This window comes from Lepidochelys kempii, chromosome 4 (assembly GCF_965140265.1).
Source record: "Lepidochelys kempii isolate rLepKem1 chromosome 4, rLepKem1.hap2, whole genome shotgun sequence".
In the NCBI taxonomy this organism is placed as follows: domain Eukaryota; kingdom Metazoa; phylum Chordata; order Testudines; family Cheloniidae; genus Lepidochelys; species Lepidochelys kempii.
Window position 1 is genome coordinate 58,763,751 of NC_133259.1, and position 15,988 is coordinate 58,779,738.

Below are 15,988 nucleotides of genomic sequence, written 5' to 3' on the forward strand. Positions count from 1 at the left end.
TAAATGCTGGGGGGGCCCTGCTGCCACCCCTAACTGTCCAGGTGGGAAAGAGGACTCCTAATGATATCCTTATTGTTCCCGAGATTCAGAAGGGCCTGCTGCCAGACTGAGGGGAGAAGGCCCTCTTGGGAAGGGAATGGCGGGCCATGGCGCTGGCAGATGGTCATGAAGGTGGAGCCACACCTGTATCATGGTGTGAATAGGGCAGTGGATTACCTAATCTGGCCCTGAATGAGGAATTTGAAGGAAAGATCAGAAGATCAGATGGGGCTAGGTTAAATTACAATTGACAAGACATCTGGGAGGAGATATCCAAATAACAGTCTAAAATGTGATTGGATGGAAGGAGAAAGGTGAGAAGTGAAAGGGCATAACTATGAGTCATTGACATAAAAGTGTTAGAAGTTGTATGAGACGTTGCATATTACCTAGACAGAGAATAGGAGGGTAACCAAGACCATAGCTTGTGGCACAACCATGGAGAGTGGCAGACCCTCTGGAGGGCACGTTAAAGGCTCAATTAAGTAGAAAGCTAAGAGGAGAACCAGGTGAAAGCCAGCAGGTCACTTGACTTTTAAGAAGGGACGTTTTGCTGTTTATGGGTGAGGCTGGAGTATAGAACTTGAGATTTAGCCAGGAAGAGGTCATTAGAGACTTGATGAGACCAAAGTGGTAGCATGAGAAAAGGACCAAAAGGGCTTGGTAGTGAGGACAAGGGAGAGGAAAGAAATTAGAGTGAGGCTGAGGGAAGTTAGGGGAATGGATAGGGCCAAGAGGGCAGCGTGGGGTGTGGCAGCAAGTGAGAAACTTCAGAGTCAGGGGAAAGAAGGTGATAGAAGGAGAGTGTGCTGGGAAGAGGAGAGAGGAGGAAGATCACAGTGGATTTTGTCGATTCTTTTCTCTGGAAACATCTGTAAGAGTGTGGGCAAGAGGAAAGAAAAAATTCTATAGTGAACATGGGCCACAGCTGTGCTTCTAGTGCTTTTTATTGATCTAAAAGCAGGACCAGGCTAAATGCAATGCAGATGCCTGTGAGATTTTAAAAAATGATTATATGTAAGTGAAGCAAATGGCTTTTTCCTGAAATGACTTATTGATTTTTTTTTTTTTTGCCCCTTCTGCTCTAAGCCTTTTTCCGGTTAGTTGTAAACAGCACAACACTCACTGTTTCTTCCTAGTCAGCTCCTCTTAGTCCCCTACTTTCCTCTTCTTAGGAATGAAACACAATATCTTAAACAAACAGAACCTAAAAAGGCTAATCATTGGCTCACATTGTCCCCTGATACTGCAGTCCCGCCTTTTTGGCTTGTGCTGACAAGCTGTTTATGTTTTTGCAAGGCCACCCTTTAACTCAGCCGCCTGATGACCATAATGGGACCAATTGTCTGAATGCTGCAGGGAACTGAATCTCCTGATCACAGAGACTGTATTTCAGCCTCTGATGCTCCTGAATGGACATTATGGAACACTAGTAAGTAGGCTTCTAACTATGCCATTATAGTTTTTATCAAGGGCTATGGATAATCCTCATTCAGCAGAAATGATAAAAAACTGCGATTCAGATGTGCAGTTGTTAAAATAAATTATATCCTTCTGTATGAAGTGAAATAACAGCTGCTTTGTATTCAATGTCACGGCTACAAAGAACAGTCTATTTAATTTCAAATGAGGATGAGATCTTCCTGGATAAAACAGGGAGATAGCAGGATGAAATTAATGGGACACAAGCTATTTAAACTTGCTTTTTTTTTTTTTTTTTGGGTCAGTGTTTAAACTATATACGGGGCTTAAGTTATCAGCATCTAGTTCTCTATCAGACAAGTTTACAATATTGTGGCAGCTTTTGTAACCATAAATACAGGACTTCAGAAAAAGGTGAAAGAGTTAGATATGAGATACCCTAAAATTAATGCTCTGTAAAAGTGCTGAAAGGTGTTATCATATTCTAAGATATATTCCTCCTAACTTAGAAAAAGAATCCCGGCTTTAGTATTCTTTGCTGCCTGCTGTTAGAAATGCGTGCAGTTCCATTAAGCAGGAGACCTCAGAGTGGGGATGGGTCCCCAAATGTACCCTTTCTGGTTTTCAATATGTAAAAAAATAATCCTTGGCATTTGGCTAGTTCTTTACACCTTTAAAGGGTTCTGAAAAGATTAACTAGTTACTCCTAACAAACCCCTTGTGAGATAAATATTGTCATCCCTTTAGAGATGAGTACAGACCAACCCCCTCTGAACTCTGGACAAGCCTGCATCTGGATTTAAGTTTGTGGCTTGAACCCATCTGTAAATATGGAAAACTGAGACACAATGGGTATACGTCTACACAACATTTTGGGGCGAGCAGAAGCAAGTCTCCCAGGCTGGGTGGACAGACGTGGGCTAGCAGGGCTTGTGCTAGAGCTCTAAAATAGCCAAATAGATAAAGCTTTGAAGTTGTGGCTTGGGCTGGAGGAGTTCTGAACCAAACTACAGCCTGAGCCATAACTCAAAGCGATCCCTCTAGAGTTTGTTTTTTGGAGCACTAGGTGAAGTGCACTAGCCTGAGTCTGTCGAACCAGGCTGAGACGTTTACTCCCACTCACTCCAAAATGCTTTGTAGACACAGGGGTGCTGGAATGGATGTGTATAGTGGGGGGTGCTGAGAGCAATTGAACCAAACTGTAAACCCTGTATATATGGGAAGCACTTCAAGCCAGGGGGTGCAGCAGCATCCCCTGCATCCCTAGTTCCAGCACCTTTGGGTACGTGACTTTCCAAGGCCACACAGCAAGTCATTGCAAAAGTAAGTATTATAAGTTTGACTTGTGGCACCTTAGAGACTAACCAATTTATTTGAGCATGAGCTTTCGTGAGCTACAGCTCACTTCATCGGATGCATACTGTGGAAACTGCAAGCTAAGCTATTACCAGCAGGACAGTGGGGTGGGAGGAGGTATTGTTTCATGATCTCTGTGTGTATATAATATCTGCTGCAGTTTCCACGGTATGCATCCGATGAAGTGAGCTGTAGCTCACGAAAGCTCATGCTCAAATAAATTGGTTAGTCTCTAAGGTGCCACAAGTACTCCTTTTCTTTTTGCGAATACAGACTAACACGGCTGTTACTCTGAAACCTAACTTTGACTGGCTCTCCATCTGGTACTCAGTTCACTAGACTACAGTGTCTCTTTTTTTTGCAAAATCCCATCAGATAGCAGAATTCAAAGTGATGATGAGTGAACCTCTGAGGTTGGGTTTGGTTAGGAGAAACACCCACATATTTGGCTACTTATCTAAATGACACAAACCATTCAGATCTGCAGTGGGCTGGAAACCTCAGGAGAGCAGATTCCTGCAATATTTTTAGTGCTTCCTTTTTCTGGTGTGGCTGGAAATATCCCATATGGCACACTGACAGCACTTAATAAATAATAATACTTCCAGGATAGCCTTTCCTGCTGCCTCTTAGCTCTTCCTCTTTCAGTCTCCACCTCGAACCTGGAAGTGCAGAGATCTGCAGAACAAAGATCAATTCAGGTTTTGGGTAAAAGGTATACGGACAAGAAAGACTCTTATTGTAAATTAATATGTTCACCATATTTAAAACTAACCTTTTTTTAAGCCAGAGGTCAGAAGTACTTTTACTTTGATTTGATTTAAATTATCATGAAGTTTGAGTCACAGACCAACCAGTATAAGGATGTTCTCAAGGAAGGCCGGGGGCCCAGTTCTCAGGCCTGAGATGACCTGCACTAAAGCTTTCCTAATGAGCCAGTTGAAAAGTCATCTAATGTGAGCGATTCCCTAGGGATTGTAGCATCAGCATATAGCCATCTTTGCCATACTACTAGGATTCTGTACCATGACAGCTTAACCATACCTGAGAATCAGGCCTGACACCTTTAGCTCAGGTTCTTCATACTCTTCCATGTGGCATTTAAGATCACTCAATGTAAGGAGCTTTGATTGTGCAAGGTCATCTAAGCTTCAATATCTATGTAAAATAGTGGCTAAATTACTATTCATTTAATTAAATATAAACCCTTGTTTAAAATAAAAATTGTCAAATTGTGGGCTACCATCTCTTTTAGTATGTTTTAGCTGGATGTGATCTGATGGTCAAGAAACTAGGATTTATTGTTGGAATTCTAAAGCAAATATTAACTCGGGTATATGGAATGAGGCATTACAGTAGGCGAACCAATGCTAACTACAGAAATAAGGTGTTTCTATGCCAGGCCAGCTATTGTACGTCATAGGTTTTGTTGTGATTCCATCTAAGCAGTGCTGAGATATTGCAGCTTGAATAGCAGGCTTGATACAAATATGAAAATGGATTTTTTTTGTTGTGTATAAGTCAAAGCACCTGGACCGGACCCCATTGTCTATATCCGGAATAAGCAATAAGCTCCTTGTATTGTCTGACTATTGAAAGGAATGCTATGTGTATCTGGGGTGCCGCACAACATGGCTTCCTGAATAGGAGCTAATTGTACTTGTTTAATTTACTTCAGTCTAAAGAGGCAGCAGATTAAAATTAATTTCTTTCTCTCTCCCTCAGAGGGAGATAATTTTCCAGATATATTCAAAGACATTGATAAATCGGAGCATTGCACCAACATCCACCATAAAAAGAACTGACCACAGTGTACCCACATGTCAGCCTTAGATGACGGACACTCTGTGAAAACAAAGCGTTAACAAATATTCATGAACTGAGACTTAAAATACCCTATAAAGCCTATAACTGCAATAACTCAACAATTAATGGAGAATATTAATTTGGTGTTAACGGTAACCCTGACTTTTTAACTGCTGCCTTCTAAATATCCTTACCAACACCTGACTACATAGTCTGTAAAGCTGAGTCTGATCTTCCCCCTGGCTAGCTTCTTGACAAAATGAATGTTGGATCAGCTCCCAAGCTTAGAAGCCATTTGCAGTACTCTTGAAAAATGATATCCTTGTGACAAGTAGGAGGCAATTTTTAATTTGATTCATTGGGTCTGGAACTGGTGGCATGCTGAGCTCTCTCAATGTGCAGTGAAAGCACGGATTTGAGGGTGCTCACCACCTTGCAATAGCAGCCCCTTAATACATGCAGTGCAAGTGTTTGATGGTTCATATTTTTAAACAAGACACTTTTATCCTTTTTCAGTTAAATTTAAAATCCAAGCTGGGTTGGGAGTGAAATACCTGACCTGCCCAGGTATCAAAGGGTCTAATTAAAATGACAAAGGACAACTGGAAAATTGACTTAATGAGCAACCCAGAAAACTTTGAGTGCCCAAAAGAAATTGTGCACCAAAAATGTGACAGCCTAGGACAGGGGCAGGCAAACTTTTTTTGGCCTGAGGGCCACATCGGGTTTCCAAAATTGTACAGAGGGCCGGCTAGGGGAGGCTGTGTCTCTCCCCAAACAGCCAGGCGTGGCCCATCCCCCGCCTCCTATCTGACCCCCCTGCTTCTCACCCCCTGACGGCCCCCCCGGAAATCCTACCCTATCCACCACCCCCTGCTCCCTGTCTCCTGACCCCCCCTGGACCCCCCCACCCCTGACTGCCCCCCAATCCCCATCCAAGCACCCCTTCTCCCTGTCCCCTGACCGCCCCGGGAACCTCTGCCCCCTCCCCAGACCCCTGCCCCATGCAACCGCCCTGTTCCTCGCCCTCTGACCGCCCTGACCCCTATCCACACCCCAGCTCCCGTGACTACCCCCCTTGGCCCCTTACCGCACTGCCTGGAGCACCAGTGGCTGGCGGCGCTATAGCCGCGCTGCCCAGAGCACCAGGTCATTCCACGGCTCTGCAACTGCGCTGCCCGGCCGCCCAGAGCATTGTGCCAGCCATGCAGTGAGCTGAGGCTGCAGGGGAGGGGGAACAGCAGGGGAGGGGCCGGGGGTGAGTCTCCCGGGCCAGGAGCTCAGGGGCCGGGCAGGAGGGTTCTGCGGGCTGGATGTGGCCTGCGGGCTGTAGTTTGCCCACCTCTGGTCTAGGATTTCCCCAAATTTCATCCGGGACACATCAGCACTCACCTCTCTGCTTTTTTTTGTGCAAAGCAGGAAAGTAACTAGAGAAACATGACATGAAGAAATTTTTTTAATGAAGCATCTGGGATAGAGGAGACAAGGCTTGCACTCTTGGGAATTTCTTCCAATTGTTTGCCTGGGGTGGGAGGAGGAGGCTAGTCCTAAAATAATAGTTTGTGTTCACATTGTATTTTACAACTGCACTGTACAAGCATTAACTAATTAAGCTTCATATCTCTCTGTCAGTATTGATATCCCCATTTTGTAGATAGGGAACCTGAGAGAGACTGGTGAAGTGACCACATAGCAAGTCAGTGACAGAGTTCCTGATTCTCACCCATCTGCTCATTTCTGCAGGCCATACTGTTTCTCTCACTAGTATTTTTGTCAATGAGCTGAATCCTGCTTTCACACTGGGATTTATAGGTGTGGAAGGGATGCAGGTTCAGTCCCAATACATAACTAGCCATTGCTGAGCAAAGGAAATGTGCAGCTATATTGCACAGGACGTTAGGAATAGAATATGCCTAGGCCCTTTTATAATCCAACCACACTATCAAAAGGCACATTAGCAAGTAAGGAGTTAAATATTGGTAGTGCAGTGACTGGAAAGAGAGCCATTGTCCACCCAGCCCTAGTTCATTGTGCTGTACCTTAGAACCAACGAAAGGCAAATTGACTTGGAACTAACATGAGCTTTCACTCAAGTCTCCGTAAAGTTTTGAAAGCCTTTGTCTAAAATGTTTGTTGACCTGAATCTGCTTTTTTTCAGTCGTTAGGGTTGCCTAAAATTATTTTTCTTTTCTGGATCTATTTTCCTGGTTCCTAAATGGAAACAACAGAGCAGACATAGGAACGTAGGAATTATTAAACTATACTGGGAATGGATGCTGCTGCCGATCTGACAGGATGTATTTTTGCCATTATAAAAAACCCAAAAGCGTCCTAAGGATATGATTTTTTTTTTTTTAAAGCACTGTATATAGTGTTCAGCTAGCACTGATACAGCAAGAGCAAGTCTCCCTCCTTTAATTTACAGCCAATTATGCTGGCCACAAAAACAGAAGAGAGTCTCAAACTGGTATTCACTCTGGGCCCAATCTGAAATTGCTTGCTGGGCAAAAGTTTTTAAACAAAACTCTTTTTGGCGGGGGGCTGAAAAAAAGCAGATTCTGGTCAACAAAAACATTTTGCAAATTTGTGTCAAATTGCTGAATTGTTTAGTGGTGGGGAAAAATCAGAAAAATTTAAATTGCTCAATTACATCATTTTGAATTTTGTTTCAATTTTATTTTTAAAAAGGTAAAAAACATGACGTTTTGTCCAACCCAACACTTTTTTTTTTTTTTTAAACATTTTATCTCATCGAAAAATTGGAAAATCTTTTGTTTTGGGTTGACCTGAAACAATTTTTTTCTTTTTCTTTTTCAGTTCAACCATGAAACTGAAAAACTGGTTACTCACACAGCTAAGAGAGAGATGCAGCAGGCTGTAGGGGGAAGGAGAGCAAAAGCAGCGTTGTCATCTTTGCACTGCCTGAAGTCTTGGCTCACATGGCCTCTGGCATAAGTTAGAACAGTATGGGGCTGCTCACACTTACAGCAGCCTCCCCAAGGCTGCCAGAACCTCCACAACACTGACTGCTGTGGCTTCTCTCCCTCCTTTCTTTAATATGTCCTTCCTATCTGACTGTACTCTGGCATGCCCCCTATGCCAGGGATTCCAAGGGGGAAGGGGGAACAGCAGCAGCAGCAGCATAAGGCCGCTTCTGTTGGCTATACACTGCTGCTGAGCTGGAGGAATTTTCCCCATGTTGCTCTATGGCACCACAGCAGTTTACAGGAGCTATGGTAAAAAGAAAAGGAGTACTTGTGGCACCTTAGAGACTAACCAATTAATTTAACCTTAGTCTCTAAGGTGCCACAAGTACTCCTTTTCTTTTTGCGAATACAGACTAACGCGGCTGTTACTCTGAAACCTGTCAGGGGCTATGGTGGAACCAGAATCAGTCCTCTAATGCTCTCAGTTCCTTTTGAAATCGGCATGTTGCAGGACTGGGCTCCATTAATGCAAGTTATTGGTAGTTCATACAGTGTTAAACACAATACAAGGAGCCAACTTCTTTTGTGTTTAAGCCCACAGAAATGGTGCAAAGTTAAAGTGCTTTTCTTTACTGTAACTTACAGACAGCCCACTCAGGTTCTCCTCTCTGAATTTCTGTAGGAAGCAACTCTCCCAATACTAGTCCCAGAAAGTAAAGTCCAGTCCTAGCATGGGTGATTTTAAACTAGGCAGGAAATTTTATGGATGCCTTTGCTCCTTCATCCAGAAAGGAGCTTTAAAATATTACCATCTCCTTCCTCTTTGCCTGGGAGCTGGGTCAGAGGTCAGGGGAAAGCAGCAATTTAATCTTCTAGAAAAAAATGTCCTTAATTGAGCAGCCAGCTCTCTGAATTCTGTCCTGGTTCCTAATGTCTGAAAGAATTATCAAACCTGTTTTCAGGTTTTCCCCCTTGTTACCGTTATTTCCCTGTGTGGATATTTGAGAAACACAGGCTGTATAATGCCCATTAAGTTGTAAGACTCATGCTATTATTTGCTCCATGAAATCAAATAGCTATGGGGCTCCCTTCTGTGCTGAATGACAGGTTTCAGAGCAGCAGCCATGTTCGTCTGTATTCACAAAAAGAAAAGGAGGACTTGTGGCACCTAGAGAATAACCAATTTATTTGAGCATAAGCTTTTGTGAGCTACAGCTCACTTCATTGGATGAAGTGAGTTGTAACTCACGAAAGCTTATGCTCAGATAAATTGGTTAGTCTCTAAAGTGCCCCAAGTACTCCTTTCCTTCTTTGCGGAGGCTCCCAGAACCTGAAAACACACAGATCAAACCTGATTGCCCAGGTTCTCTAGGTGTTAGTCAAATGTTAAAGAATGTCTCAGTAATCTCATGGGCTGAAATTCTGCAGGCCTTATTCAGAAAAAAAAATCCTGTCAAAATCAACAGGACTACTGGCTGCTTACAGACTGAGAGAGGACTGCAATGTGTAACTCCAAGATAATATAATATCTTCTGCAATGTACTGTTCCAATTCTTTCACTTTTGTTTTGGAAACTCAACCCTAGGGCTGATCTACACTACAAAGTTAGGTTGGCTTAACTACCTGGCTCAGGGCTGTGAAACATTGCACATCCTGTGCAATGTAATTAAGCTGACCTAAGCCATTGTGTAGACATCACTAGGTCAATGGAAATCCTTACTACAGTGATGGAAGAACCCCTGATTGTCAATTACTGAACACAAATAATTTGTGAACAAATTTCAGCCTCTGAATTGAATGTGAATATTTGTTGAACTTTCTGTGACTACTCTTTCAAATAAAAAATTGAAAGTCTGTGGAAAAATAAAAAGCATCAGGGACACTGAGGTGAATTCACAGGTTTTACTTTAATAAAGTAAAGTTAGCAAATAAAGTCTTAAAGTATTCGGCCTATTCTAGTGAGCACCATTGTGCCATGCAAAGAATTGTTTTTCTTTGCTAACTATGAGAAGGCCAATTTAAAGGATAAAATGTAATGTATGTAAAATGCCATTATTCTGGCAGGAAGAAAATGGTTTCTCTCAGATTCATCTTACTCATCTGGTCTTTTATTTATACTTCAGGTTTCCCTGTATGTAACTTTCCACAACTAATTCTCTCCTACCAGTGCATTAGTAAACATTTCCCATCTAATTCCTCCAGAAAACAGAAAGAAAAGCATGTTGGAGAGGAAAGAGCCAAGGCTGCTCTAGTAAGGAAATGGATACTTGATAGCAGAAGAAAGTGAGGTGGGATGGGAGCTTTCAAGGAAGGCCTAGACACTTTGGTGGAGGAGAGAGGGAGTGGGAAACGAGGCAGCAAGCCTATAGCATAGCATAGGGTTGCCAACCCTCCCGATTTCACTGGGAGTCTCCCGGAATCACACCCTGTCTCCTGGAGGCTACTGAAGCCAAACTGAGAGATTTTAGGTGCTGAAAGCCAGCGGCGCAGCAAGGTTAAGGCAGGCTCCCTGCTTGCTCTGGCCCTGTGCCACTTCTAGAAGTGGCTGGCATGTCCCTGAGGCCCCAGAGGATGCAGGGGGCTCCAGAGCCCACACCCCCTTCCATGCCCCTGCCCCAGCCCAGTGAAAGTAAGTGAGGGTGGGGGAGAGAGAGTGAGCAGGGTGGGGCCTTGGACGTGGGGCAGGGAAGGGGGCGGGGCAAGTGTGTTTGGGTTTGTGTGATTAGACAGTTGGCAACCTTACACAGCAGTGTACAGAGAAGAGGTACAGGTGGGGAGTAGATATAATCCAAGATCAGTCTGGAGGCGAGAGGTTCACCAATGGTTGACTTAGGCCTGGGTGGGGTAGAGAGAAACTATGGCCATGTCTACATAGCCATAGTAGACATAGGCTACAAAATTACATCAAGGTAACTTAAGTCCGCATACTGCCACACTTGTGTGCACCCTAGGCTCCTTGTGTCGGTGGTACACGTCCTCCTCAAGAATGTTTGTATCAATTGTATTGTCAGTGTTGGGCACAGTGGGATGGCTCCTGGAATCCAGTAATAGTCCATGTGAGCAATGCAGTGTCTCCATTGACACTGCATCAACCTGAAAACGTTGACCATGTCTCTACACCACTCGGGGCAGTGGTGTTACTAAATTGGAATATAGAGGCACTTATGTTGGTGGGAACCAAATTTAAGTGAAGATGCTTCCACAGTTAGGTGGATGAAAGGTAGCTTATGTTGACCTAACCATGCAGGGCCTATGCAATGTTGCATGCTGGGTAGTCAATGTGTGTGATAATAGAGTTCTGGGGAGAAGGGAAGGAAATGAGAGAAGCACTATTTTTCCCCATAAGAATGGTGGCCTCCAAGCAGTAAAGTAAGAGCTATTCACAGACACTTGGGATTCAAAAAGTTTTTCTAAACCAATATTTTCTGGTTTTGAATATTAATGCAGCAATCTTTCATCATAGTTCTCTATCTAGACAGCCTTTAATGTAAACACACTGGACTCTTCCTTTAAGAGAACACACATAATAGGTATTTCTTAATCTTGAAAAAAGCCTAAACTAGCTTTATTTTCCCAATCTTCCTTGGAAGGGGAAAAAAAAAAAATCTCAGCTAACACTGCAGCCTCAGACTGAAAGGGTTGATTGCATTCACTTTAATATCTCAATGAAAGTTTGAGAAACAAGGTCGGTAAAGTAATATCTTTTATATCTCTTATTGGATAACATTACCTCTCCCACCTTGTGTCTCTTGTATCCTAGGCCCAGTGCAGCTACAATAACACTGTAAATGTCAATGAAAGTTTGTGAGACCATAAAAAGGAAAATCACTGAAAGTAACAATCACTGAACTTGCCCTGTACCATGACAACCAGGAAGACGGCCTGCCTTGCCCAGCAAGTCATGCTGAAAGGAGTACTTCATCTTCTACATATAAAATGAAACCCTTTCTGGCCTACAGATCACTACAGCAGGATCAGGGCTTTTGACTGCACCAAAAAAATCCATGCTGAGAACTTAAATTAGTCACTTTATTCCATTCATTCTCTAGTCAGCGATGGGATGACTCAGAGCTGCCAACTATCCCCATTTACTTTTATTTATGTAAAAGACTAACCACTTTTCAACTGTACCCCTCCCAAAAAAGCCTTTTTAAGCTCCGTTTATGGCAGGGGCATTAAAAGTGTGTTCTCATTTATAGCTTAAATTGTAGGGAGAACTGAGCTAAAAGAGGAAAAGCTAAAATCCAGTCAGAGCCTTTTCTACATTTTGTACACATGGTTGGTACACGTGTTGTCAGCATATTGGGATATGGTAAGGTTTTAGTTGTTGTTTTTTTAATTGCAATACATTTAAAGGAGACTTTGTTTTGTGGGGGCTGTGTTTTGTGTTTTTTTTTAAAATGAAATGCATTTAAAGGTGGATTTTTTATTTTTAAGGGGAAAACGGGTGGGGAAAGGAAAATGGGCTTGTGCTCTTTTTGATTGCTTGTTTTCCCTGACGATGGTGTGTGTGTGTGTGTGTGTTTTTTTAAAAAAAAACCACTAGAAATCCATCAAATCCAAAAACAAACCAAAACACAACAACAAAAATCAGGCAATGCCTCATCTATATTAAAAAAGTCCATGATGGCTAGTGTAACTATAACATCACAAAAGATGGAAAGTTGAGCAAAGGGGAGGGGAAGGAATTTTTAGGCAGACTGTGTAAAGTGTTTTTTTTTTTTTTACTTGCAATGTCTAATTGATGATTTGGAAGAAGGATGCTTCTCTTAAAGGTTTTAACACTTGCCCTTTAATTAGGGTCTGAATACTCCTAATACACATTCTCTAATAACTTTTTCAGGTCTTCCAGAAAAACTAGACCAGACTGTACACTCCTAATATTTCTAAGTTAGAAAACTAGCAAGGGGAAAACCCCACCTAAATTAAAAGCAACTATTCCACTTTGAAGCCTTCTTTATCCATCATAGAGTAGCAGAAATCCATTAAAAATCTTTTGCAGATTGAATGTAGGCCCTGAAGTATCAGAAAAATGTTGATAAGTACTCAAACTCTCGGACATTTATAGTAACTGAACCTTGAAGGATTGAAGGTATGGGGTAAATTTTTGAAAAATGCATAAGTGACTCAGGCTTCTATTGACTTTGAACAGGATTTAGGTGCTTTTCAAAATTTTACTTGTTTGTTGCCTTTCGGTAAGCGAGAGAGAGCCCAGCAGCTAGCAATTATTAGGCTGGGTAAATCCTAGGGTTCCTCCATAGACTTCAGGGAGAGTTTGCCTGACCAAGAAAGACCTCCAGGTTGACCCCCAAACATTTAAAGGATGTGAGTAGATCGCTAGTCACTTCCCCATTTGTAAATAATGAGCTATTTTTCCAAATTGCCAATCAGTCGCAGTCAGCAGTCTACAATTTTTTTCTCTGGAAGTGCTGCTTGTGTTTGTTGATGGGGCTGGGAGATTAGTTTACTGCTGCAGAAGTGAAAATGGACCAATGCCTTATAAATTCATTCATGATGGCATTGGTCTGCTTTTGGAGAATGCCTATAGGAACATTTAGTCCTCTGCACTCATGAGACCATTTTGGAGCAGGGCACGAAGCTGGATGTTGCTTTTCAGTCTTTGTACCTTGGATTAGTTGAGGAGGCCAGTGCTTGGAGAATGCAAGCAAGGCAGGCAGTGTATTCCATCCAGCTTTAGCAGCAATTTTCAGCTTATGAAAAACAGATGACTTAATGCTCTGGAAGTGAAAGCGACTGACATAAGAACAGCTTTGACAGAAAATCCTGGGTTAAGAAGATTCAAGCTCAAGCTAGATTGTTTTTCCTTTGTTTATTTTGATTACGTCACTGACATGGCCCCAAAGAGAATCAGACATACCATTTGGAAATACAAGGGGCTGAAGTTTTAATTTTCAGATCTCTTCCGACTGCAGAGCTACAGGAGTAAACGAAGTGAGGAGGGAGAGGGAAACTAAAAGCCCTTCCTGTGGTTTCCTGCTCAGCTGACAGCCATTTAAAAAAAGGGAGAGGTAGCAACAGCCCTCTCCCATTGTCTTTCTAAATACTGTAAATTCTTTCACAATTGTTTGCTACTATCCTTGTGTTTAATTTACACTCGGGTATTTTCTGGAAGTGGTGAAAATCCACTCTTGGTTGCTGTGATTTCTGTCAGGGATTCTGCTGTGTGAGTGAGAAAGAGGGAATCAGCTTGTGTTGTTTCTCCTCATTTTGGGCATTGTAGACAGTTAAGTATTGGCAGTTTGACACCCCTTTTGTTGATGGGCATGTCAATATGATTTTCGAAGGTTAGGTGCTGTTATCCTTCCTGGCGGAACCTTTGCTGCATTTGTGCAGAAACTGTTTGGGACTTGGCAAAAAGACAACAGCGAATGTTTTGATCAACTCTGTGTGTCGAGTGCTGGAAGAGTGAGCTTTTCAAAGGGCGATTGTGTGATGCTGCATAAACAGGACAGGACAGGACATGACAAGGCAAACAAATATTTTCTGCTACTTAATGTTAAAAGGAAAAAAAACTGAAGCAAAGCCCAGGAGCTTGCATGTGAAACAAATGCAAAGCCATTTATTCAACAAAAGAACATGATATTGTCCTGTCAAATCTGCAGAGTCAAGGTACGCTTAGGAATTTTTAAAATAGTTCTCCCCTATCCTCCCCCCCCCATTGTTATTTAACCCTTGGAAGCTTGGAACTAAATTCGATTGCCTTACCGAATTGTTCTTCATACAGACTCAGGCTAGTTTCTGATGGCAAGGTATTAACTGCTGCTTGTCTGCTGATACTGATGGATTGGGGTTAATTTTTATTATTTCTCTTGCTCATACAGTGCACAAGGAGCTTCAGACAATTTGTGGTTAAATATAAGAGAGACCAAGGTCATATGAAATTGATAAGGCCCAGAATTTTAGATACCGTACCCTTGAATCTGATGCTTCCCAATACAAAACAAACAAATAACCCAACCCCCGGCTGCCAAACCTTTTAACCTTGTAATATGCTCCAATATCAGCCTGTGAAACAAGGAAAGCCATAGCTTTGAGGTCAAACTTTCAACAGGCGCCGCAGGCAAAAGCCATGTACAAAACCATACTGAACTTTCTGTGGGCAAATCAGAAGACTGAAGTGAAGATATAACATAGTAGCTAAATAAATAAGGGATCTGTAGGGCTGGGGGATGCCCTATAGGAGTACAGGGGGAGATGTAGTGGGCACTGTTGGAGCCTTTCCAGATCCTGCTTCTAAAGAAAGGGGAGGGGAGCGGGTTCCTTTCCTCTCCCACTGAAGATTCTGGAATGTGGAATTTGAGGGCAGTGGGATGCCTTTTGGGTAATCCCTTGAAGAGCTGAGAAGGCAGTGTTGCCATCTCTCATAATTTTATCATGGGTTTCATAATAGTTGGCATTTTTCTTAAAGTCCCAGTTCCTGGAGTCAAGTGATTTGTATGGGAATCTCAACTTTATTTATTTATTTTTTAAATGAAAGCTTCTAACCCTCCTGGTTGTGGGGAAGAGCTTGAAAACATTAACCCTAAAGTCTTAAAAAATCAGAGGCAAATGAAAAGAACCCAAAATGTATTATGATTTTTTTTTTAACCGCCATTATTTTTAAGCCAGTCTTGTGGGGTTTTTTGGTGGGGAGACTAATTCATGTTGTTGTTTTTTTTGTTTTTGTTTTTTAAATTCCTGGGGTTGGGAACGCTGAGAAGAGAGCATCCAGCTATTGTTGAATACATTTGGGAGATGCTGGAGTAGACATCCGTCTGAATTCGTGCACGAAGCTAGAGGACAGCTAAAGATAAAAAGAATGGCAGGTCCTGTTTTCCGGGAGCATATGGATGATTGGCCAAAAAAAAATTGTTTGATTCAGGCCTAGTCCAAACCCCCTGAAGTGTTCATTGAACCCCAGCAAACCTTTTCATCAACTTCAGCAAGCTTGGGGTTTATGACAAAACCCCCTGCATTCTTCTGTCTGGTTCTGGCCTATGTTATGGGTGGTCCTCACAGCTGTTTCTAAATGGAATTTTTAAACCGTGATATTTGATGCTATATCTATGTATCCTGCACTCATTTACTGATGAGTATTGGTGGTGGATAAATAGTTTTGTTCTAAATATCAACTTTTTTAAAATGGAAATTCTTTTCCATGAACCAACCATATTGCATTCAGTGAAATTCAGATAGCTTATAGTTAACTGACATTAAACAGGTTTCAGAGTAGTAGCCATGTTAGTCTGTATTCGCAAAAAGAAAAGGAGGACTTGTGGCACCTTAGAGACTAACCAATTTATTTGAGCATAAGCTTTTGTGAGCTAGATTGGTTAGTCTCTAAGGTGCCACAAGTACTCCTTTTCTTTTTGACATTAAACAGTTTTCAGTTAGGGCCTGACTTTCTGGTGTACTAGCCATTTGTGCATGTTGCCTAG

The 15,988-nt window shown here is 42.3% G+C and overlaps 1 protein-coding gene across 11 annotated transcripts in view; it reads left to right on the plus strand.

The window, feature by feature from the left end:
• TRIM2 (tripartite motif containing 2) overlaps positions 1–15,988 on the plus strand; it is a 127,700-nt gene that overhangs the window by 27,337 nt on the left and 84,375 nt on the right. For 10 of the 11 annotated variants that reach the window (XR_012158601.1, XR_012158602.1, XM_073341380.1 and 7 more), the window contains exon 1: positions 1,339–1,471. The exons of the other annotated variant lie outside the window; for it this stretch is intronic. The gene's annotated coding sequence lies outside the window, so the exon portion shown is untranslated. Of the gene's footprint in view, positions 1–1,338; positions 1,472–15,988 lie in introns of those variants that run through there. 11 annotated transcript variants of the gene reach the window in all.